This window comes from Elaeis guineensis, chromosome 8 (assembly GCF_000442705.2).
Source record: "Elaeis guineensis isolate ETL-2024a chromosome 8, EG11, whole genome shotgun sequence".
In the NCBI taxonomy this organism is placed as follows: domain Eukaryota; kingdom Viridiplantae; phylum Streptophyta; class Magnoliopsida; order Arecales; family Arecaceae; genus Elaeis; species Elaeis guineensis.
In genome coordinates this window covers 40,888,075-40,910,238 of record NC_026000.2, presented here as the reverse complement: position 1 = coordinate 40,910,238, position 22,164 = coordinate 40,888,075, and the positions used below count along the sequence as shown (strand labels likewise).

Genomic DNA, 22,164 nt, shown 5'->3' with positions numbered 1-22,164 from the left:
CTTTCTCTCTCTAAATATTTTCTCTCTCCTCCTTTCTCTCTCTAAGAAAGACCTATAGATCTCATGCCTAGGGGGTTTATCTGACAGATCATTCAGTTAATCAATTTCTATTATTTTTTAATTTTTTTGAATACATAGAATGAAAATTGATCTTGATTTAATATTTTAAATAGGATTATCTGATTTATTTAAGGAAGACTAAATATCTAGGATGATTGAGGTAAGTGGATCTTATACTCCTTATTTATTTTAAAATAATCATATTTTTCATGCAAAAAATTATTATTGATGAAATCTTATTTTTCATAAAATAAGGATCAGCGTATGTGACATGAAAAAGCATGTTTTATTATTAACATTGATTTCATGAATATGTCTTATGAAAATAGCATGGTTATGAAGTATGAATTTTATGATTTTGCCACCTATGTATATGTATGTTTTAAGAAAAAGATATAATGATTTCAAAGACTCTCAGATAGCTATGAACAAATTCCTTCGAGAAGATCGACATCTGGAGCTAGCATCCATAAGAACACAGGCCCTGCCAGCAGATATAAAGTTGGCATATGAAACATGAATTTGTCGATTAAGAACACTGGCCCTGTCATGGGTATAAAGTAACTATAGCACAAATATCTGTGAGCAAGATTTGAAAACATGACATGGACACATAACAAGAATGATTTTTAAAACATGTTTATGAAATGTTCATGATTTATGCATGCATAATTGGTTTATGACTTGTTTTATTATATGTTCTATGAAATACTTTATTTTGTATTATCTGTTATTTTTTAAATAGTGCATTATCATGTAAAACTTATGCTGGATCTGATAAGGAAGTGTAGGTTCTACTTAGTGGGCTAGTATAGCTCATATTCTTTTTATTTTTTTTTTTGTTTGTACAGAGAAATAAGGTGAGGACCGGCAAAGAGAATTCAGATTTGGAGATCTGCGATGCAAGCTTGAAAATTTTGTAGATGAAGTTTAGATATATGATGATCACAAACTTATAGTAAATAATTATAGATTTTGAGGTATGGATTTGTATTTGATTTTGGATTAGATGCTCTGAACCAATATTGGTTTAATTATTTGATGAATAATGAAATTAAACTTTTATTTGATGGATTTTAGATGATTCTGATGGATTGGCTTCGTATTATCATGGATCCTATCTCTCGGTAGCATCCCAGATTTAGGGCATGACAAATAAGGTTTCAATAAATAGAGGTGATGCCGGTTCTGTATCTTTGTCATGCAGCTCATTCTCCCAAAGACATGACTTTACACTGGTTGAACCTAGTAACTCTTTAGGTTCAGAATTGGTTTGTCAGTGTTAACACCGAAGTGCAAGCTGTGCGTTGTTGAGACATATACTACTTTACAGATGGAAGATCTTGTTTTCTTAAAAACTGAAAGCCATTTCCTTTTGTTTCAATTTATTCAAAGTACTCTATGTTGTTTGTTCATATCCTTACACTGGCGTTTGGTCATTTGAATTAGTAGTTGTTTCATTTGGCATGCCCATGCACATGGAGACTTGCTAAAATTGCGTGTTTGTTAGTCAATCTTTCCAATGTTTGAAAGGCAGGTGTTGACATATTGTAGTGCTTAGAGTATTCTTCTCGCCATCTAGCCATGCCGCAGAAGATCTCTTGCTGCATAACCATCCATACGATTTATTTATTTTATTGGAATAAATTGGTAAATTATGGCCTCGTTTCTTTCGAAGTTACATATCTCTGAATTTTATTTGCTGCTGACTTTGTCAGGTTCGTTGTGGTGTATTGCTCACCAACTTTTGTAGGGTGTGAAAGCTAAACCATGGTGACATGCATTGTCTTCTGATGATGTATATTAAGCTCTCGGCAAAGCAAATAGGGTAAAATTTTAATGAAGGGCACGGATGAAATAAATCAAACTGCAGTTATGAAGTGCATGATGAACTACTTTGGCCTTCTGGGTGCTTTCTGAAAATTTCCCTCACCTATTTTACTGCCAGTTCATGGTTTGAAAGGAGCTTTGCTGTTGATTTTTGTGGCAGCAAGTTCCTCTCTTGTTGGAGTTGGGTTTGGATTCATTTTCTAGACCCAGCTTGTCTTTAGGTTTCTTTTTTCTTTTGAGCTTGCCAAAATCATGGGTGTTTTATGCTGGTTTATTATTTATCAAGTCCAGTTTTTAATGATTTGGCCATGTGTATCCTGCTTGCACCCTCTTCTTCTTCTGCAAAAGTACTTTAGAAATCCCCTTTCTATGATTAATAAAACAAAAACAAGGAGAAATACGTATGTTTGAATATATTGAGATGGCAACTATAAACTAGAACCTTATGTAATTTCCCTGTATATATTTCTGTTTTTGTTTATCCTTCACATTTTTGTCGTGCCATTTCAGTGATCTCTTGGTTTTTTCCTTTTTTTAGAAATCCAAAAGGCTTAAACCTCGTTTTTCTCTTCTGTCGAGTTTCCCGACTTTGCTTCCAGAATGACAGAGAAAAAGAATAGATTATTGTACATTTTTGTTGCAGGTTTTGTCTGTTTGAATAGCACAATATGTCTTCAGATCAACATTAATAATGAGAAACTCCATGTTTAGAGTGAGAAACTCCAAAGAAACAAGAGTGTGAAATTCCCCACCCTCTTACCACCCCTCCCACCGACCAGCCGTTGACAACCAGCCTCCTCCTCATGACGGTCCGCATCTTCTCGACAACGAAATCCCCCTCACAGCAAAAGCTACCCCATCCCTTTCACGTACCAACCATTTCTTTAAGACCTCTGCCCCACGTAATGGAGACTGGGCCTGCGTACAACCTAAGGAAAGCAAACTGTATCACCCAAGAAAACGACAGGTGCGTTTCATGAAGAAGACGGAGTTTAGAAAGGAAAGGCAAAAAACAGAAGGGTTTACAACCCTAGAATGAGAAACTTTAGAAATTATAGGAGGCAAACCCTGAAAGCATCATTCCACCACCCTTCAAGCCTTCAAGCTTCACTCTGCACTGCTCCTATATCTCCCATGACCCCCCAACTTCATAACCAAAATGGTGTCCACACCCGACTTGGTACCACCACAAGGCCAAAACTTAATGCTACTAGAGCTAATGCCATTCCTTTGAATCGGAGAGTTCCAGCAACATCAAGGATCGTGCCTTCGGGTACCTTGGGACACCGGGACCCACCTCCTCTGGGTTCGTCATTCTGCACGCTCAATAAGGAGGAACACACCTGTCATTGAAGCCGACCCATCCATCCCACATCTGAAAGTTGAACCACATCGCCGTCTGTCAGGCTTTCCTGCCTTCTTGGACCGCCCGTTGCCGTTCCCAGTACCTGTAAGACCCTCAAACATCGCCCCAGAAATTTTCTAAGAGAAGTTCTTTGCGCACCACGTGCGGTGCAGAACCGGGTGTACAATCCATGGTGGTTGGCTCACGTGCAGGATTGAAGAGAAATTTTTTTTTTTAACACACCGTATTCTGATTCTATGCATAAGTCAATCATCATAGATGGTGTACGCATTCTGCACTACTTGCGGTGCACAAAAAATTTTCCATTTTCTAATTCAGTTTGATTCGACAGAAACCCATGCTGGCCCAGCGTGGTTCGCCTCGTTCGGTGGGGAGCAGCGACGGACGGCATGGACCTTGCTTGGGTGCTATTAACGGTGACCAAATTTGGGGTGACAGTGGCAGATCTGAAAAGACAAATGCTGCTCCACAGAGAGCTGCATTTCAAGATAAGTTTTCAAGCTGTGTGACAGACAGGTGCTGAAGCCACGATCTCAGCCATCCTAGAAATTTGTGCACCACTCGTCGGACATCGAAGGCCACCCTAAACCTTTCCCTATCGGGTCATATTTTTAGATATCATGATAAAGATCACTCACGAGAGGACTGCCGTAACTCTATAAAATACTTCTCTTGCAATCGATTTCATCATGCAAAACTTATCCTACTACTAAGATTGAGAAGGTTAGCCGATGAGATTCAAACTGATAGAATATATAATTGTTGGTGCAAAAATCTGTCTGCACCAGAGAAGTTGGAGTTGAAGAAGCCGCGGTCGCCGTCGGGACCTGCAAGAGAAGTCTAAACCGGAGGTGGGATTGCTCCGGCAAGACCCTCCGACGCTCAAGTCAGTTCTCTGCCTCAACAAGAATGGAGTGCTCGAACGGAGAGTTTAGCAGAGTTTTGAGATAAGGCAAAAGAGCTTAAAGAATAACGTATCTGAGTCCCCCTTTTATAGGCGGGGGAGGCAACGGACTGATGGCGACGTTTGTAACTGCCTGGTAGTGGGCCGCCCACGGTCAGGGGAATTGATTGCGAAAGATAATGGAGCAGACACGTGGGCATCACCTCGACTCGCCACGTGGAATCTGTTATGAGGGGTGGAGCAGCGTCCGTCGTCAGGAGAATCGCATGGTATCCGTCACAGGAGGTGGAGCAGGTTCGTGGCCGTCACTGTGGCCTGCCAGGGGATAGTGGAGCTGTGCGGAGTCCGCCACAGGAAGTGGAGCAGGGCGGCTATGGCTACTGCGGCTTGTCAGGGAATGATGATACTGCGCGGAGTCCGCCACAGGAGGTGGAGCAGGGTCGCGGCCGTTTTGAGGGCCTGTCAGGGGGCGTGGATCTGTCGATTGAAGCTCGGTAACGGCCGGAGCCTAGTTTCTGTTGAGGTCCGGGTGAGGCCCTCCGGAAGGTAGGGGTCGTGAGCGGAGCCCAGCCCCCGTAGGAGTCCGGTCGGAGCAGCAGTTGATACTGAGAGAGGAGCCCGGCTCCCGTGGGGGTCCGGGCGGAGCTGCAGTTGATACTGAGAGCGGAGCCCGGCTCCCGTGGGGGTCCGGGCGGAGCTGTTCTGATGTTGGCGGCCAAGTCCGGCTCCCGTAGGAGTCCGGGCGGAGCTGCGCTGATGTCGTCGGTGGAGCCCGGCTCCCGTAGGAGTCCGGGCGGAGCCGCGCTGCAAACAAAGTTAGGGGTGAAGTCCGGCTCTGATAGGAGTCCGGATTGAGCTTACCTGCAGTTGATACTGAGAGCGGAGTCCGGCTCCCGTGGAAGTCCGGGCGGAGCTGTTCTGATGTTGGCGGCGAAGTCCGGCTCCCGTAGGAGTCCGGACGGAGCTGCGCTGATGTCGTCGGTGGAGCCCGGCTCCCGTAGGAGTCCGGGCGGAGCCGCGCTGCAAACAAAGTTAAGGGTGAAGTCCGGCTCTGATAGGAGTCCGGATTGAGCTTACCAGCAGTTGATACTGAGGGCGGAGCTCGGCTCCCGTGGGAGTCCGGGCGGAGCTGTTCTTGATACTAAGAGAGGAGCCCGGCTCCCGTGGGGGTCCGGGCGGAGCTGTTCTGATGTTGGCGGCGAAGTCCGGCTCCCGTAGGAGTCCGGACGGAGCTGCGCTGATGTCGTCGGTGGAGCCCGGCTCCCGTAGGAGTCCGGGCGGAGCCGCGCTGCAAACAAAGTTAAGGGTGAAGTCCGGCTCTGATAGGAGTCCGGATTGAGCTTACCAGCAGTTGATACTGAGGGTGGAGCCCGGCTCCCGTGGGAGTCCGGGCGGAGCTGTTCTTGATACTGAGAGCGGAGCCCGGCTCCCGTAGGGGTCCGGGCGGAGCTGTTCTGATGTTGGCGGCGAAGTCCGGCTCCCGTAGGAGTCCGGACGGAGCTGCGCTGATGTCGTCGGTGGAGCCCGGCTCCCGTAGGAGTCCGGGCGGAGCCGCACTGCAAACAAAGTTAAGGGTGAAGTCCGGCTCTGATAGGAGTCCGGATTGAGCTTACCAGCAGTTGATACTGAGAGCGGAGCCCGGCTCCCGTGGGAGTCCGGGCGGAGCTGCGCTGAGGTCGACAGTGGAGCCTGGCTCCCGTAGGAGCCCGGGCGGAGCTGTAACTGCCGTCGGCGGTGGAGCCCGGCTCCCGTAGGAGTCCGGGAGGAGCTGCACTTGCTGATGGCGGTGGAGCCTGGCTCCCGTAGGAGTCCGGGCGGAGCCGCACTTGCTGATGGCGGTTCCGCCGTGGGTTCCGGCTGTGGGTATTTTATACCCAACACCAGTCCCCCTACATCCGAGTTTTGAATTTCAAACGAAGGAAGTACACAGAAGTACAGCCGGAACCGTCCCTTCGAATCCCGCGCTCCGCCGCTCCCAGATATTTTGGCATTAAATGAGCGCATGCCGGAGTCTTTTCGAATTGGGGCGGTACGAGGGGACACTTCGAAGACCCCGCAGGTACGCTGGCCTAGGTACGGTGCAATTATGACCCTGCCAACCGCCAGCCGCCTTCAGCCGTCTGCCACGGGGAGTGGGACACGTGTCGGATGCGGACTGGCCTGGGGGGATTCGAGATCATTATGGCGCCGGATCCCAGGGTCTATTTAAACCCGTCCTCCCCCCTTCAGGCGCCCCACTCCGCTTCTGATTTCTTGCTGGCGTCTGTCATCTTCCCGAGAGTCTGCTCTAGCGAACGCCCTCTCGAGCCGTAGGCGCCTTCCGTTTCTCGCTCCCCAGGCCCCCAGTGCAAGATAGGTTAGTGCCCACCTTCTTCTTCTTACCGCCTAGGGTCCTCTCCTCCTTCCACTTCTTTTGTGTCTTCTCCTGAGTTGACCTCCGGCGTCTCCCTCCCTTCTCGGCTTGCTTTTCTAGGGTCCTTTAGGTTCTCCCCCAAAGAAAAAATATCTTCCGATTCTTCTGCCCCCGTAAGTTCTGGGAGTTCTTCTGCTTCAAACCTCCAGGCCCCTGTCTCTGCGGACGAACCCGCGTTCGGGGCAGGGTCTCGCCCGGTTTTCGCACCGGGCGCCATTCCTTGTTTGTCGACTCCGGACGAACTTCTCCTGATAAGGGCTCGGTATGGGGTCCCTTCAGAGTACGACCTGGAGCTTCCTGGCCCTTCTGACCGGGCCAGCGCTCTCCCTCCTGGTCGCTTTTGTTTGTACCAGGAGGCATTTCGTGCCGGGCTCCGGCTTCCGCTTCCTGCTTTTGTTGCCACCTTCTTTCGTTTCTTAGACATTTCTCTCGCCTCTGTCGCCCCGAATTCCTTTAGGTTTTTGATAGGGTTTCTCTCTCTCTGTCATATAGCCGAGGTCCAGCCTTCCCTCTCCCTGTTCAGACATTTCTACACCTTCAAACGCCATCCTTCAGCGAAGGATTGGTGGTACTTCTCCCCCCAGTTCGGTAAGAAGGGGTTGCTGAAGGGCGCCCCTTCTTCGATTCACAACTAGAAGGAGAAATTTCTCTTCATTTACTGTCCGACCCTGGAACTGGGCCTGCCCCCTTGGGGGTCTCTGAGGGATTCCGTCCGCCGGGCTCCCAGCCTGGGAGAGGACGACCTTCAGGCCGCTCAGAAGCTCCTGAGTTACCCCACTCCTTCCCTTCCAAACCTACTGAGGGAGCAGCTTCTTTTCAACATCGGCCTGAGCCCTCAGGATCCAGCAAGTATATATCTTTCCTTTTCTTGTCTCCTTCTTCTCTCTCTTTCTTTCTCTCTCCTTTTTCCTCTTTTCTCTTTCTCTTTTTTCTTTCTTCTTCTTTTTTTTTTTTTTTTTTTTTTTTTGACTCTGGACTGATTGGTGCCGCTTTTTCCTTCTTCTTTTCTTTTCCTTCTTCTTTTTTTTTTTTTTTTAGCAATGGACGCCGAAGCCACACGGATGCTCGCCAAGGCCATGAGAGCCCAGAAAAGGAAGGGAGCGACGACTTCTGGCTCGGCGAAGAGGGCCAGGGTGGAGGAGACGAGCTTGGCTGCGCCCGTCCAGGCGACCCCGGCAATCGACATTCCTTCGGATGCCGAGCCAGCGGTCCCCCCGGGCTCCCTCAAGCAGCCCGCCGACCGGGGTCCCCATTCCGGAGGTCCGCCCCGCGGAGGCGCCCGCCGCGGGGAGGAGGAGAAAATCGGTGGCCCGTAGGCCGAGCAGCCACCGAGCCGCTGCAGACGAGTCCGTCTGCTCCGAGGGTGGATCGGAGAACCCCTTCAACGACAAGGCTCTGATCCGTCGGCTGCTCGATGGTTGCATTCTGTCCGATGTCGTGGAGAGGATCGACCGTGCCGATCCCGAGCAGCGGGCCTGGGACACCTTGGGGTCCTTTCTTGAGGTAAGCGGATTTTTACTGGCACAGTTGCTCGGTCTTCGTTGTGATTCTCTATCTGTCCCTGCAGATCGGGCACCAGCTCTTCGCCTATGTCGAGGCGTCGGGCCGCATGAGAAGGGATCTTCTTCGGGCGGAGGAGCGCTGCCAAGACGAGGTTGCTCGTCTTCAAGCGAAGACGGCCGAGGTGGCCGCCCTCCGGGAGGCCCTGGGAGAGAGAGAGACAAGACCGGGAAGAGGAAAGACGAGTCCGGGAGGAGGAGAGGTGAAGCCGGGAGGAGTCGGCAAGGAAGGCGGAGGCCGAGGTCGCCCATCTGGCCGAGCAAACTCCGGTTCTGATCTCGGAGGCCAGGACCCTTGCGGTGGAGGAGTTCAAGACCTCCGCGGAGATGAGGGAGCTGAACGTCCAGTTCGGCCTGGAGGCGTTCACCAAGGGGTTCGAGCTCTGCTGAGAGAGGGTGGCCAGCAGATATCCCGACCTTGATCTCGGCTTTTTGGAGGAGTCTGACGATGAGGCCGCCCCTTCGTCCGCTGCTGCCGCAGTCGCGCCCCCCGGGCCGAGCTCTCTACCCCCTGCCCCCGAGGTCTGAGACCTCCGATCTTGTATCTTTCTTTTGTCGCCATATTTCCTTTCTGCTTGTCTTCAAAATTAATCAATAAAGTTGAATTTCTTATTGTGGATGGCCTTTCCTTCCCCCTGCTCCTTCTTTTCTGCCTTTCTTCTTGTAATAAGTTGGTCTTTAACGTTTGCTTCTTCCGATGGCAGTGTCCCACCGAAGCACTCCCCTTGCCCCTGGGGGTCCCGCTGAAGTCAACTATCCAACGGCTAAAAAAGGAGGTCCTCCACCTGACGAAGAAGTTGAAAAAGTCGGAGGACGAGCTTCGCAAATCGAAAAAATGCTATTCCGAGGCCGCCGCTGAGGCCGCCCACTTCAGGAGTCTCCAAGTGAAGGCAATCATGGACTACAGCCGGAGGAAGGCGAACTTCGCAAAGGAGCTCGAAGAATGCACGAAGAGCGCCAGCGACCGAACTTGGGCTCAAGAAGCCAGGATCAGCGCCCTTAAGGTGGAGCTGTCAGCTGCAAAGAGGAGGATCGGCCAACTGGAAGGGAACTCATCCCGGCTCACAGCGCGGGATGAGCAGATATGGTCACAAAAAGTTTCTGACCTCCAGAAGCAGCTTCAAGATGCTGAGGTGAGCCACGACGTGCAGTGGGCCAGCTGGCGCCGGCAGGTAGAAGAGTACAAAGGGAGATTCCGTCGGGCGGCGGACGAGGTTGTTCGTCTCCAGGGGCAGTTGGTTACTAGGGCGCAGCTTGCTAACGCCCAAGATACCGAAGAGCTCCAAGCCCTGAGAGGCACTGTCGAAGGGATTTCTGTCTTCCTTGGGAGAAGACAGCCGAGCTTCAACAAGTAAAAATCCAACTGGGGCTTGAGCGGAAGGCCGTCGCGGACGCAGAGGCGGAGTCCGAAGTTTTGCGGAAGTGGCATCGGGAAGTGGAGGCTGAGAGCCGGCGACTTCGTCAGGCGCTCCAGGATATGCTGCAAAAGAAGGAAGAACTAGAGGAAGCGGTGGACAGCCTGAGGCAGTCCTGGTTGAGGGATGGAGGTGATCACCCTAGGTTAGAGGGAGCAGGACCTCCTTAGAGTTCTTTTGTGGTCACCCCCTTTTTGTAGCTGCCCCTTTTTTTCTTGTCGTTTTGTCCCTCTTTCTCTGGCCGTCCTGGTCTTGTAGTACATATATCGGAAATGAGGAAAAAGCATTTTGTGTTACCTTGTCCGCGCGTAGCACCAATATTGTCGTTCGTTGACCCTTTCTCGTCGTTTGGCCTGTTTGGCTTAGAGGTCGTCGTGGGAAGGGGCTCTTCCCTTCCATCCGATCTCGTCATGTGGCCAAGCCTCGCCACCATTCTTAACCCTTGCTGGCGAAAGTAGCGGATGGAGCCCGGCTTTCTTGGCGGCGGAGGCTCCCGTAGGTGCCCGGGCGAAGCTTTCCTGGCGGCGGAACCCGGCTCCCATAGGAGTCCGGGCGAAGCTTTCCTGGCGGCTGAACCCGGCTCCCGTAGGAGTCCGGGCGAAGCTTCCCTGGCGGCGGAACCCGGCTCCCTTAGGAGTCCGGGCGAAGCTTCCCTGGCGGCGGAACCCGGCTCCCTTAGGAGTCCGGGCGAAGCTTCCCTGGCGGGTGAAACCCGGCTCCCATAGGAGTCCGGGTGAAGTTTACCTTGGCGGCGGAACCCGGCTCCCGTAGGAGTCCGGGTGAAGCTTTTCTTGGTGGCAGAACCCGGCTCCCGTAGGAGTCCGGGGTGAAGCTTTCCTGGCGGCTGAACCCGGCTCCCGTAGGAGTCCGGGCGAAGCTTCCCTGGCGGCGGAACTCGGCTCCCTTAGGAGTCCGGGTGAAGCTTCCCTGGCGGTGGAACCCGGCTCCCTTAGGAGTCCGGGTGAAGTTTACCTTGGCGGCGGAACCCGGCTCCCGTAGAAGTCCAGGCGAAGCTTTTCTTGGTGGCGGAACCCGGCTCCCGTAGGAATCCGGGCGAAGCTTACCTTGGTGGCGGAACCCGGCTCCCGTAGGAGTCCGGGTCTTCCATTTTGCTTGAGCCGGCGCGAGGTTCTCGTTATCAGCCTGGTTTGTGGGGGCGCGTTAGGGCGCTGTAAGGCCTCTCCCCCCTCCGATCTAAAAGAACCGGGCCTTCAACTTTGCTCATGTCAGGACGAGGTTCTCCTCCTGTTCCTGACATGGCTGTGGGGGCACATTAGGGCGTTGCAAGGCCTCTCCCCCCATCCGGTCTAAAAGAACCGGGCCTTTGACTTTGCTCAAGTTAGGGCGAGGTTTTCCTCCTATCCCTAACAGGGCTGTGGGGGCACATTAGGGCGTTGTAAGGCCTCTCCCCCCATCCGGTCTAAAAGAACCGGGCCTTTGACTTTGCTCATGTTAGGGTGAGGTTTTCCTCCTGTCCCTAACAAGGCTGTGGGGGCACATTAGGGCGTTGTGAGGCCTCTCCCCCCATCCGGTCTAAAAGAACCGGGCCTTTGACCTTGCTCATGTCAGGACGAGGTTCTCCTCCTGTTCTTGACATGGCCGTGCTTTTGGAGGAATCATATCCGGTCATAATACATCCATGCTAGGTGGGAGGAGCATGTTAGCTAAAAAGAAGGGTAGATTCAAAGCAAAATAGTAAGCGATACATTTACAGTATTCCCGCTCCTTCTTGAGGCCCTCCGGACATGGAGTCGATGATCCCGATAGGAGGTCCGGTCCCCGGGCTGCTCCTCCCTTTTCTGCAGTTCGGGCGGTGGGAGGGCTCTTGGCCGGTCTCCTCTACCCTCAGGCCGGCGGCGGATGAATCTGTCGAGCCGACCTCGCCGGATGAGCTCCTCGATCTCGTCCTGGAGCTGGATGCACTCTTCGGTGTCGTGGCCGTGATCGCGGTGGTAGAGGCAGAACTTGTTGGGGTTGCGCTTTCCGGGGTGCGTGCGCATCCTCTCCGGCCTGGGAGCAGCTCCCTGACCTCCATCAGTACCTGGGCCTTTGAGGCGTTGAGGGGGGCGTAGCTGTGGAACTTCCTGGCGGGGAACCCCGCCGAAACCTGTTGTCCGGGCTCCTCTGCCTGCGTGCCCGGGGGGAGTATGGGCGCGCTTATGTCCAGGAGGGGACCGAGAGCGAGGCCGGGCTTCCTTTAGCCTCTTCTCAACTGCGGGCTTACTAGAATCTCCCGCCTGACGCTCCCTCGCCGTCTCTTCATCCTTCATCTTGAAGGCCTCTTCCGCTCGGGCGTATCCTTCAGCCCGAGCCAGAGATCAGCAAAATCCCTGGGGTACTTTTCTCCAGGGAGTACAAGAGATCATTCTTCTGAAGGCCGCCTTTCAGGGCGGCCATGGCAACCGACTGGTCCAGGTTCCGGACCTCCAACGCCGCGATGTTGAAGCGGTTGATGTAGGCCCGTATGGACTCCCCTTCCCTCTGCTTGATGTTGATGAGGGACTCCGAACCTTTCCGGGGACGTCGGCTGCTGACAAAATGGGCCACGAATTGGTGGCTCATTTGGTCGAAGGAGAATATGGTGCCCGGCTTCAGGGCCGAGTACCAGTTCCTTGCCGCTCCCTTCAAAGTAGACGGGAAAGCCCGGCACAAGATGGCGTCGGGAGCACCATGAAGCAGCATCATCGTTCGGAAGGCCTCCAGATGGTCCATCGGATCCGACGTCCCGTCGTAGCTTTCAAACTGGGGGAGCTTGAAATTCGGCGGGATCGGTTCCTGCATAATCATTTGGGAGAAGGGAGGGTCAGTGCAGATATCCTCACCGTAAGCGGGAGGCGCATGGCGGAGTTCTTCGATCCGCCGGTTCATCTCCTGGAGCCTCCGGTCCAGGAAGTCCTCTCGACTCCGAGTTTCAAGGGTCCTTTGGCAGAACGGGGGCAGGGATCTCCCAGGGGTGGAGTCGTGGTCCGATTGAGGGCTCTCCACCCTTGGATTCCCTTCCCGGGAAGGACGGGGCGGCTGGCCCAGGTGGCCCGCCCCACCGCGGGTTCTGGCATTCCGGGGATGCCCCTTCCGGATGCGCTGACGCCTGCGGCGGCTGCTGCTGCATTGCCTGTACGGCCTCGACGAGGCCCTTGACCTGCTGCGCCAGCAAGTCAAACTGCTCCGCCCGACCGCCGTCGCCGGAGGGGGAGGAGGAGCTGGCTGAGAGACGGGAGGGGAGGCCGGAGCCTGAGACCTGGCCGCGGAGGCCGTGGACCGCCGGGTGGACGCCCTGCGTGGAGGCATCGGGTGTCGATCTCGCGGGGGAGGATTAGGAGTAGATGAGGAGAGATGGCCGGAGACGGCTCCGTCGAGCGCTCCTTCAAGAACAAGGGTGCTGCGAAGACACAGGCCCCCTTCCTCTAGCGCCAATCCGGTTGGTGCAGAAATCCGCCTGCGCCGGAGAAGCTGGAGTTGAGGAAGCCGCGGTCGCCGCCGGGACCTGCAAGGGAAGTCTAAACCGGAGGTGGGGTTGCTCCGGCAAGACCCTCCGACGCTCAAGTCAGTTCTCTGCCTCAACAAGAATGGAGTGCTCGAACGGAGAATTTAGCAGAGTTTTGAGATAAGGCGAAAGGGCTTAAGAATAACGTATCTGAGTCCCCCTTTTATAGGCGGGGGAGGCAACGGACTGATGGCGACGTTTGTAACCGCCTGGTAGTGGGCCGCCCACGGTCAGGGAAAATGATTGCGAAAAATAATGGAGCAGACACGTGGGCATCACCTCGACTTGCCACGTGGAATCTGTTATGAGGGGTGGAGCAGCGTCCGTCGTCAGGAGAATCGCATGGTATCCGTCGCAAGAGGTGGAGCAGGTTTGTGGCCGTCACTGTGGCTTGTCAGGGGATAGTGGAGCTGTGCGGAGTCCGTCCACAGGAAGTGGAGCAGGGCGGCTATGGCTGCTGCGGCTTGTCAGGGAATGATGATACTGCGCGGAGTCCGCCACAGGAGGTGGAGCAGGGTCGTGGCCGCTTTGAGGGCCTGTCAGGGGTCGTGGATCTGTCGATTGAAGCTCGGTAACGGCCGGAGCTCAGTTTCTGTTGAGGTGCGGATGAGGTCCTCCTGGCGGTAGGGGTCGTGGGCCGAGCCCGGCTCCCGTAGAGTCCGGGCGGAGCTGCTCTGATGTCGATGGAGCCCGGCTCCCGTAGGAGTCCAGGCGGAACTGCGCTGCAAACAAGTTAAGGGTGAAGTCCGGCTCTGATAGGAGTCCGGATTGAGCTTACCAGCAGTTGATACTGAGAGCGGAGCCCGGCTCCCGTGGGAGTCCGGGGGAGCTGTTCTGATGTTGGCGGCGACGTCCGGCTTCCGTAGGAGTCCGGGGAGAGCTGCGCTGATGTCGTCGGTGGAGCCCGGCTCCCGTAGGAGTCCAGGCGGAGCTGCGCTGCAAACGAAGTTAAGGGTGAAGTCCGGCTCTGATAGGAGTCCGGATTGAGCTTACCAGCAGTTGATACTGAGAGCGGAGCCCGGCTCCCGTGGGAGTCCGGGCGGAGCTGTTCCGATGTTGGCGGCGACGTCCGGCTCCCGTAGGAGTCCGGAGGGAGCTGCGCTGATGTCGTCGGTGGAGCCCGGCTCCCGTAGGAGTCCGGGTGGAGCTGCACTTGCTGATGGCGGTGGAGCCCGGCTCCCGTAGGAGCCCGGGCGGAGCTGCACTTGCTGATGGCGGTGGAGCCCGACTCCCGTAGGAGCCCGGGCGGAGCTGCACTTGCTGATGGCGGTGGAGCCCGGCTCCCGTAGGAGTCCAGGCGGAGCTGCACTTGCTGATGGCGGTGGAGCCCGGCTCCCGTAGGAGCCCGGGCGGAGCTGCACTTGCTGATGGCGGTGGAGCCCTGCACTTGCTGATGGCGGTGGAGCCCGGCTCCCGTAGGAGTCTGGGCGGAGCTGCACTTGCTGATGGCGGTGGAGCCCGGCTCCCGTAGGAGTCCGGGCGGAGCCGCACTTGCTGATGGCGGTTCCGCCGTGGGTTCCGGCTGTGGGTATTTTATACCCAACAGGCACACTACCAATACTTATGTCTGCTAAGAGCATGTGCGTGTGTGGTAATTAGACAATATGAATTTTTTAATAGAGATTTCAAAAGCTAACAACCAATATTATCAAAATTACATTTATGTTCTTTGCAATAAAAAAAAAAAATGTGCCTATTTAGATGATGGTGCAATAGTTCAAATGTTGAGCTAAGAAATGCATTCGTACATATTCATCATAGCTCTTACAAACAAGTAAATAAACATCCAACTTATAAGTGCATCGTCAATCATATTATTCATATCATAAATGAGATAATGTTCATAATCCATACCTATTAAACATCAACATGCCATGGGAAAAACCACCGGTGCTAAACACTTGGAGATGACGGCTCATCAGATTTCTGCAACCTTAAATGCTTGTTTGGGTTAATTAGGAAGGATCTAGTGGGATGGGCTAGGAGAGAGCATAAGGAGTGGAACGAAGGGCACCGAAGAGGAGGAAGTGTAATAGGAGTCATAGGTCTGATCCTGGCAAGAAGTAAAAAAAGGACCACTTGAGGTCTTTTTTTCTTGCTAAGGAGATTAGGCCACACCCCTTACTCTCTCCCCTCGCTCTCCTGCTCCATTTCTTCCTTCGCTCCCACACTCTCCTTGGTCCATCCTACTGCATCTTATGGGATTTTAATAAGCCCTACTCTGGATTTTAGTTCAACATCATAGACCTCTGGTTAAGGAATGCCGAACTGGGTGATTTGGCCATACCAAAGCGAACCTATGCCAAGCCAAAACAATTTGCTCCGGTAGATCAGTTCGGCCTATAAACTCTCCCCTCGCACTCCGCCGCCGCCACACCCCCCCCCACCCCACCCAAACTCTCGAAGGTCTTCCATCTTCTAAGATGCTCGGATCGTGCCCTAGCTCCACCGACTTCTCTCTTTTGACACCAACTCACCAACGAGGTAGTCCTCTGTATCCCCCTCTCTCTCTCCTCCTCCCTTCATCTCAAGGCCCTTGTCAGTCGCCCACATCGAAGCCCTCATCCAATAAATCTCTCTCTCCCTTGATCCCCTCTCTCCCTTCCTCTCTATCCTGCGCCCCCCCCCCCCCCCCCCCCCCAACTCTCCCTCTCTATTTCGATATGCTTTAGTATGACATTGTACCGACCCTTACCATATCAATAGCTGACCAATACAACTTGCAATACCAGTTCGACGAACATTGCCTCGAGGAATATCCTTAAACTCAGAGTATGTAATAAATGCGGAATAGCAACAGTAAGAAAGGACAATAGGTATAAATTTGGAATGCAATCAAAAGTTAAAAGGCAATCGTTCAATGTAGTTCCACGAAAGTAAGAAAATATGAAGCTCACACCCTATGGAGCTGAGACTCTAGTTTTTTACCTTCACACAAATTTCTTCATAATGCAATATGAATCATAAAAAATACTAACCTAACTTTGTCAAAATTGCATTGGTTACTTAGTACGGATCACCAAACACAATATTTCCAATATATATACATGATTTGTCAATATAGAAAACAACAAATATTGGATTAGACAGATATATATGCTACAATCACATAGTTCATGACACCGCATGACTTTTCAATGCGTAGAATGAGTTGAACAATGTTTTTACATACAACTGACTCTTTAAGCACTTTACATGTAGCAAAAGACATGTTTACACAAAAAGTGATATTTAAAATGCAATTAAGAAAGATTGTCTACTAGTTTAAATTTTAACCCGATTGGACTCCAAAGCAGCTGAAGTCCACAAAATCTTCTATTAAAAGCTCCTTGACAACCGAAGAAGGCATCGGTTTTCTTGAGAGATCCCATCCTTTAGAAGAACCTCTTCCACCAAGAAGCAGAGTCTCTCTCTCTCTCTCTCTCTCTTTGTAGCCTTGTAACTCAAAACCTCTTCCTTGTATCCCAAAAAACCTCTCCCTTCAATCAAAAAACCCAAGACCCTTGTAGCTCCAACTTTGTGGAACCAAGTTTGTAGCTTCAAGCCTCAAAAGTCCAATCTGGATGGCCTCAAAACTTGAAGGGTTGAGTGTATCTTTATGTTTTAAAATTTCAATTATCAATAAAATTTTAATTTTATCAATCTGATGTGTTAACATCATTTTGTTCCTATTGTCAATTCGCAGCTGCCAATTTCCACTGGTTCAAAATCTTCAATCTTGTAAGCAATGTTTTAAATTCTCTCAAAATTTTATTTTTCGTGAAATCTTCAATACTGTTTCTACAATTTACTATTGCAATGTTTTGATTTTACTATTCCAATTTTACTATTTTTCTCAAAAAATCAATAATCAATTCAAAGTTGTGGTTTAACCCAATACCTTAGCGGGCCCTAGTTGCAACTAGGAAGGTATTAGGATTAGATCATAGAACACCCTATAGCAGTGTCTTGGCGGGCCTAACTCTCTGATATCTTAGAGTCAACAAAATCCTGTTCATAGATCCTGGTCTGGAGTAGTATCAGAGCACCTTAGACAGGAGCTTTGATTCTATTCTGCAGGCTGGTATCAGAGCCTTGAGCTTTGATACTATTCTGCAAAGCGTGTGCTGTGAATTTGGGTTCTTCCACATGAATTCCAGGTTGGACTCACCAACTTGAGCTTCATTTGTGCATGAATAAATCAAATCAAATATAAGACATGGCATCTGCATGTAGCAGGATGTTGCTGAAATGAGACTCAACCAGGAGCTGAGGCTGTGCATTTGATTGGCCGGTTTATATATGCAATGAATTATGAAACCACACCGTATTTTGTTCAAAATGATGATTAATAGAAACAATGGAATAACGGGGAACAACCAAGCGAATATAGGTTACTATAAATATATAACAATGAACAATCAAATACCATCATCAGCAAGTCTATTTGGAGCAAAACAAAGTTTGGAATGCCCAATCCATTCTACAAATCATCCAAGACTTACTAAGACCTGACAAAACTGATACATAACCACTATCCAATCATGACCGGACAACCATTATCAGGCAATTATGAACCTTTCAATATTGATACACATCCACTGTCCAGCTACCAGATTAAGAGAAAGGTTGTCAAAGTCTCAAACTCTCAACAAAATGTTACAATGGATGAACATAGGTTAGCCTTTCCTAAGGAAATCACAAGGTCAAGAAAGAGGAGAGAAATACCTACAAGATTAGGGATGGAAGTTATTTTTCAATAAGCTAGAATGATAGATCATGTTGCCAATAACAAGAATAAAATGACTAGGAATATCTTTCCATTAGGAAGAAGAAACTGCCAAAACAGACCATATAAAGGTGACCAAAATAGTTGGGAAGAGGCCAGTTAACTGTGATTGCACAATTTTTCGAGAAGTAGAACTCAAATCTACAATCAACTTCAGATCAGCCTCATCATCTAAAGCATTTAGAGACTATCAACTCCATAATGCATAACATATTGACTTCTTGAAATCCTGCGTATAAAAAATATGCTATTTCTACACTTTGAGGTCTCCAAGTCAAAAGAATTCTAACAGAGGATGTCAGAGAAAATTAAATTATATCATTATGCTTGCAGTCACCTGTTCTCTTACCATTTGCATGGCTAAAATTATCTTGATGAGCTATTATTGAGAGACTTGACTAGCATAGGATATGAAGTGATTGAGGCTGCTGAGCAATTATTGTGAGACTTGACTAGCATAGGATATGGAGTGATTGAGGCTCCTTATGGTAATGAATCACTTATTCCACAATTGCAGTTCAATAGTTAAGGTGGCTGCTGCTGTCACTTCTTTCTCAAAGTATTGCTTGTGCTAAAAGCATAATACATAGATCGGTTGATTAATTGCATGAGTTAAACATGTGTTGATTAATCCTAACTAAAAATCAAGTATCAGTAATGTATCTAGTTATGAGATTACAACGTGCTCTGACACATTCTACACGACCTTCTTACATAATAATATTGTATTTAAGAAAGAACGATCTAGAGAATCTTACATAATATTGTTGAACTTAAAGTGACAAGAGAAATCAACTTTCAAATTGCAGTTGTCAAGATTTATAAAACAACCACCTGATAGAGTTTAAGTTAATTATACAGCTAAACATCTCAATCATAGTGGGGCTAGAAGTAGATTAGTGCATGATTTAAATCATGATTTGCATGACATGACTAGATCCATAATAGAAACGTTGAAGAATTATAATCATTATTCATTATAGTTCATAGTAAAACTGAGAACCTATACATGTTTTATATCAAAGCCACACAGGCCAATCAAGACAAAGATAACCTTTTCAAAGAAGGTTATGAATGGAATCAAAATCAAAAGGAGAACCAATCCATAGATGAGGGCTACAACATCTCCTCAGCGAGAGCATTTTACCATATAGGACAGAAGATCGAAATCAAAAAGAAAGGGGGAACGAATTTCTCATTAATCAATATTAGATACAATTGTAAATTTGTAATAGCTGTGTGATTGGGTTTGGCCTTTAGGTAAAAGTAAAACATAATCAATCAAGATGTGTTAAAAATCATATGATTGTAATCATATTCAAATCATAATAATGAATCTAGTGTGCTCTATAAAATTATGATGAAGAATTGAGGATAATGATCAAATTATTTTAGCACATACAAAAAAAAGTAAAAGCCTTCCATAAATTCTTTATTTATATAAGTATATCATGAACAATATCAAATGCGAAAGGCAAATAAAAGTCAACTTCCTGGTCACTTTTCAAGTTAGAACCATTGCTATAATCAAAAGCAAAGCAGAAAATACCTGCCCAAGCCCTTGCATTCAGGAAAAATATAAGAAATATTATTTATGCTGGCTGGTTATTGTACCATGTGCAACTTTAGCTTCAATGGCTTTTCCATCACGACACACCTAGAACAAATGAAGAAGCCAATTAAACTTCCAGTAAGCATCACCAGTAGCACGAGTATTGTAGAACACGTACAGCAACCAGACAAAGTAAGAGGTAAAATATGTCTAAAGCACTACAATATGGACATTTATAGATTCATGATGCCATAATGAGTATGACCAGGCATCTCTTTCCCAGGAGCATAGTCAGTAGTTTGGTTCTTGTTCAAAAAACTGATTTCCTGGAATGTTATGGCCTTACATAAAGCTATTTCAAAGACAAGAAACAATGAATCAGGCAACCATCATGTTAAGTGTGAAACAAAGTAGTTCCAGACCATAAAGACTTAATACTCAATGGTTAAAATGAGAAATAATGAAAGCACAGTATAAAGCAGTTCCACTTCCCACAATATAAACTCTCATAAAAACTTCACAAATATGCATAGATATTCTGAGATCCGGACACATGGTTATATTTAATGCATATTCTGCCAAGCACATTAAGACTACCTGGGCTTCAAGTGCTACCACATGTCACACCATTTTGCCTGAATAAAAGTAAACTTTATTTTAGTAACTTAAAAAGTCAAGGATTTTCATGGACAAGCAAACCAGATTTGCTGCAGGCACAATACCAATAACGATCTCATCTTACTCGTAGCAAAAATATGTGTTAAATGAAATATGGTTACCCAGGCGCTATTGACCTTCAATATTCAGTGAATGCAGATTATCTGACCATTTAAATTTTAAAATACCCTGATTTTCCCATTTCGGCTCTGCCAAATGAATTCCATGTTAAACTTGTTAACCCTAGCTTAATCTGTACAGTGTACATAGATATATTAATCAGAGCTAAGCCATGGCTTTTGAATGTATCAGGATATTGCAGAAATGAGACTTTACCCAAAGTGACAGTTGCGCATTTGACTGCTAGTTTGAAATGGAGTAACACTATATTTTTTTTGTTCAACATGATCAAACAGAAGCTACAGAATAATGGGGAACAGTCAAGTAGGTTGCTGAAATATAACCATGAGCAATCTAACACCATCATTAGCAACTCTTTATAGACCAAAGTAGAGTTAGGGACAAAAAAGAAGCTCTAAAGTATGAATAATAAGATAGCAGTCCATGCGAAAAAATTGAAAATAAGATTTTAGCAAGCTCTTGTTTTCATTTTAGGCAAAGAGCATTAATGGACCAAATACACAAGCCTTAACCTTTACTCCACAAACAAAGTAGAGCTAGGGAAGAAAAAGAAGCTCCAAAATATGAACAAACAGTAGTCCATGAGAAAAGGAATGAAAATAAGTTTTTAGCAAGGCATTCTTTTTTCCATTTTAGGCAAAGGCATTGAAGTCATCTTGCAACTTTAAAATGCTGCGCCTACTTAAGAGTAGCTTCTGCAATTTCTATTGCAACTTAAACATATGTGGCATCACAAATTAGGAAGCCCCAAGTCAAACTACTGTATATCAAACTCCAAGAACGGGTAAATCGGCAGCAACCAGCAATTCCAAAAAACAACAACAGATTAAATCAGCTGTACAATGATGTTTATAACCAAAAAAAAAATGCATGGCATTCCTGGGGAAATTGATAGAAAAATAGTATAGCACACACAATTGAAATAAGAAAAGCTAAAAGGTCATCACTTGCCTTTTTTAATTGATTTCCGAAAGACACGGGTCATTTCATCCCCTGCACCCCAAAGCTAGCAAAAAAAGAATGATGTTAGGCTAAAATATATTTACAGGAGTCTGCAAACAAGTTAAAATGCAATCATGGATACAGCACTGTAACATTTTCGTGTGATTTGTCCATAAAGATTTTAGATAACACAATGAATGACAACTTCCTATCACAATGAAACAATGATTTTAAATAACACAGCATTTGAAATCATAAATACGTACTACCTGGAACCCCCCATCCAATGTAACATGTCAGTGCAATCTGTCCATGAAGACGATTTACAAATGAATGGCAGTGTTTTATCATGATGATACAATGAAGTGAAGTAAATAGCACTGCATTTGAAATCATTTGACAATGAATGTTTCAGAGAAAAAGCATATAAATCTGAAACAATAACAAGTGGTATATGAGAGCCAAGTCATATCCAAAGATGAGTAAATTAAGACTGTAAAAAAGAGATAAAATTACAATAAAATAGATCAGTCCGGTCAGTACAAAATGTTCAGGCACCAAAAGAGGGAATTGCAATGTTTTCCAAAACCCAGATCAAGCTGTCGAAAATTATTCAGATAACTGGCTCTCTAACTACTGCACATGTAGAAAACATGTGTTAAGAAAAAATAGAAAGAAAGATAATTGCCCAAAAAATTTGGTTATCCAGGCACCCATACACTAAAATGCAGTCAAGGCGGAGACTCATCTGCACACAGATCAAATAAAGCATAAGTCAAGGCTTATACATACAGCGGATGTTGCAGAAACGAGACTTTAGCTGAACCTAACATTTTGCATTTGATTTCTATTTCATATTTGTAATGGAGAAACACTATTTCTGTTTAATAGGATGGTAACAAAACTATAAAACCATAGGGAACAGTCAAGGGAATATGGGTCGATAATCAGCAACACTATTCTAGAGAAATATAGTGAGGGTGGGAATGCAATAGTCCAATCCATTCTACTGAGATCGGTTAATAGATATCCAACAATTCAAAAGGAAGATAACTTGTCCATGAAGATAAACT

The 22,164-nt window shown here is 48.0% G+C and overlaps 1 long non-coding RNA gene across 1 annotated transcript; it reads left to right on the top strand.

Moving 5' to 3' along the window:
- Positions 1-15,205: 15,205 nt before the first annotated feature.
- LOC140859763 (uncharacterized) lies at positions 15,206-21,874 on the top strand. The gene is made up of 3 exons (XR_012143498.1): positions 15,206-15,515; positions 16,717-16,751; positions 20,321-21,874. It is a non-coding gene; the product is annotated as an uncharacterized lncRNA (long non-coding RNA).
- Positions 21,875-22,164: the final 290 nt, after the last annotated feature.